At 36.7% G+C, this 3,512-nt stretch overlaps 1 pseudogene; it reads left to right on the top strand.

Annotated features, from left to right (window-relative positions):
• Positions 1–512: 512 nt before the first annotated feature.
• On the top strand, positions 513–1,576 carry LOC137254288 (uncharacterized; annotated as a pseudogene).
• The last annotated feature ends 1,936 nt before the right edge of the window (positions 1,577–3,512 follow it).

The raw sequence follows: 3,512 nt of genomic DNA, 5'->3' as shown, positions 1-3,512 counted from the left end.
AGAAGAATGAGAAAAACTTGAGAGAAGAGAAAAGAGAGAAGGAGAATGAGACTGAGAAAGAGATAGAATGAGACGAAGATGGAGATAGATGAAGCGAAAAATACGGAGGGAGGAGTGAATACATAAATTAGGAAAAAGTGTAGAGGGGCGAGGGAGAGTTAGGCGGAAAAAGCTTATTAAAATGTATGCAGATATACACATTTAGGGCAGAACAACGTCGGCCGGGTCTGCTAGTCTATCTATATATATAAAAAGAAGTGTACATTTTGATTGTCATTCCAAAGCTCGAGGTCGGATAGAAAGATTGCCATGAAAATTTTAGGAAAGATACAGGAAGGAGAGATGATGGTTAGTTGATTTTGAAATCCCAAATCGGTTTAGCCATTCTTGAGTTATGATATTTTTTTAGAAAAAATTCAAAATTTGAAAAAAATAAATAACAATAATTGTACATTTTGATTGTCACTCCATAAATCGAGAACGGCTCGACAGATTGCCATGAAATTGCATTGATGAAATCGCACAATATCAAATGGGGCGCTACATTAGCACTAATGAAGCTCTTTGGAGAACTTATTCATTTCCAATTCATGAGCGATATCCTGCTGTGGTTCATTTGGCTGTTCATCTTGAAAATAGCCAGCGTGTGTCTTTTACCGATGCAAATGTACAGCAGAGAGCAGCACAACCACCAGCAACAACATTAACTGCATTCTTTCAATTGTGCGAAAGCGATAACTTTGCCAGAACGTTGCTGTATTCAGATGTAACGCATTATTTCACTTGGACTGCAAAGAAATGGCAACGACGTAAACAAGGAACACCTCTTTATGGCCATCCGGGTGTTTGTTTTTGCAGATACCATGGGAAGATTGTACACAGTTCATCCAAACAATGCAGAATGTTATTATTTGCGATTGTTGTTAGTAAATGTTGTTGGGCCACGTTCATTTCAACATTTGCGAAGAGTGAATGGCCATTTATGTATGACGTATCGTGAAGCATGCGAGCAATTAGGTTTGCATGAAAATTATGCGCATTGGGATTTAACGCTTCACGATGCATCGATTGTTTCTTCTACACATCAGATACGTATCTTATATGCCATAATCGTGTCAACATGTTTTCCATCAAATCCTCTTGAATTGTGGAATAAATACAAAGATTTTGTGGCAGAAGACTATTTGATTCGAATGCGTCATCACACAAGAAACACTGATTTGCTGATTTCATTGGAAATGTATAATGAGGCATTGATAGCGATTGAAGAGATGTGCCTTACGATTGCAAATAAAGGATTAGGGCAATTAGGTTTGTCACCACCCAATCGTCCAATGCATAATTTATTATAATTTATCGAGAATTGCAACGTGAACAACAGTATGATCCCAATGAATTGCAAACATTTGTGAATTTGAATGTTCCAAAATTAAATGACCATCAAAAACATGTCTATGATACCATCATCCAAGCGGCACAAAGTGAAGTTGGTGGATTATATTTTTTGGATGCGCCTAGTGGTACGGGAAAAACATTTGTGATATCACTCATTTTGGCAGCCATTCGATCGCAATGAAAAATTGCATTGGCACTTGCTTCGTCGGGAATCGCTGCTACTCTATTGGATGGTGGACGAACAGTGCACTCTGCATTAAAATTGCCGTTGAATGTGCAGGTATGCTTATATTTTTTGATTGATCACTTTAAAATTTAATCGATATTAATTAAAATGTAATTATTTGAAGAAATTCTGCGATGGCAAAAGTTTTGTAACAAGCAGCAATTATTCTATTGGATGAATGTACAATGATGCATAAAAAATCGCTGGAAGCATTACACCGTACAATGCAAGATCTACGTCAGAATCAAGAAATTTTTGGTGGTGCATTAATATTATTGTCAGGGGATTTTCGACAAATATTGCCTGTGGTTACACGATCAACACCGGCGGATGAGATTAACGCATTTTTAAAGTCTTCTCTTCTGTGGCGACATATGCAAAAATTGACATTGAACATAAATATGCGCGTTCAATTCCACAACGACCAATCTGCATATCGGTTCTCGAAGCAATTGTTAGATATTGGCAATGGAAAAGTTCGAGTCGATAATACAAATGGATTGATTACATTGCCGAATAATTTCTGTACCATTCTCCAATCAACAGAAGAGTTGATTGAAAGTGTGTTTCCAAATATTGTTCAAAATTACAGGAATCACAATTGGTTGAGAGAACGCGCAATACTGGCACCAAAAAATTTACACGTCAATGCAATCAATTATCAGATTCAAGAAAAATTGCCAGGTGCAGTGACATCATATAAATCTGTTGATAGCGCAATGAATGCAAATGATGCAGTGAATTATCCAATTGAATTTTTGAATTCATTGGAACCACCTGGTATGCCACCGAATTATTTGAATTTAAAAGTTGGCTCATCAATTATTTTACTGCGGAATTTAAATGCACCAAAACTGTGCAATGGCACAAGATTAGTAGTAAAAAAATTGATGCCGAATTTAATTGAAGCGACAATATTGACCGGATCAGCGAAAAATGAAATTGTACTCATACCACGTTTTCCACTGATTCCAGCAGGCACGCCATTTGCATTTAAGCGTTCGCAATTCCCAGTGCGTCTATCATTTGTCATGTCCATCAATAAGGCACAAGAACAAACGATTCAAATATGCGAATTAAATTTTGAGGAGCCGTGCTTTTCACATGGACAGCAGCTATACGTGGCCTGCTCAAGAGTTGGAACTCCAAATTGTTTGTTTGTGCTCGCTTCCAATGGGCAAACTGAAAATATTGTATATCCAAATGTTTTGGATTGACATTAATAATTTTGAAATACATTGCATTCATTTCATAAAAAAATTTATAATCTTTCACTCCTTTTTTTGGTTGGTTGATACGAAGTGCAACGGGGTCCGCTAGTACACTATATATACCACCGGTCTCTTTGATTTTTTCAGACAACAATATATGCTATACACGTAAGCATTTGGTGAAATTTGAACATATCTAAACGATTTTTAAGATAAATACAAAATAAACAAGTAAGGACGGGACTGTCTTCGGCTGTGCCGAAGACTTCATACCTTTCATGAATGGGGCTGAACAATAATCTTATCCCATTCGTAATCTCCGAATAATCGGATGTATAAAATAAGAAATATCTAGTGAACAGATCTACATACCTAAACGATTTTTAAGATAAATATAAAATAAACAAGTAAGGAAATCTAAGTTCGGGTGTAACCGAACATTACATACTCAGTTGAGAGCTGTGGAGACAAAGTAAGGGAAACCACCATGTTGTAAAAGGAACCTAGGGTAACCCTGGAATTTGTTTGTATGACATGTGTATCAAATGGAAGGTATTAAAGAGTATTTTAAGAGGAAGTGGGCCATAGATCTATAGATGGACGCCATTTAGGGATATCGCCATAAAGGTGGACCAGGCCTGACTCGAGAATTTGTTTGTACAATATGGGTATCAAATGAA

The sequence above is a fragment of the Eurosta solidaginis genome, chromosome 5, assembly GCF_040869045.1.
Source record: "Eurosta solidaginis isolate ZX-2024a chromosome 5, ASM4086904v1, whole genome shotgun sequence".
In the NCBI taxonomy this organism is placed as follows: domain Eukaryota; kingdom Metazoa; phylum Arthropoda; class Insecta; order Diptera; family Tephritidae; genus Eurosta; species Eurosta solidaginis.
The sequence above is the reverse complement of the archived record's forward strand: the minus strand, read 5'-3'. Positions and strand labels throughout refer to the sequence as shown.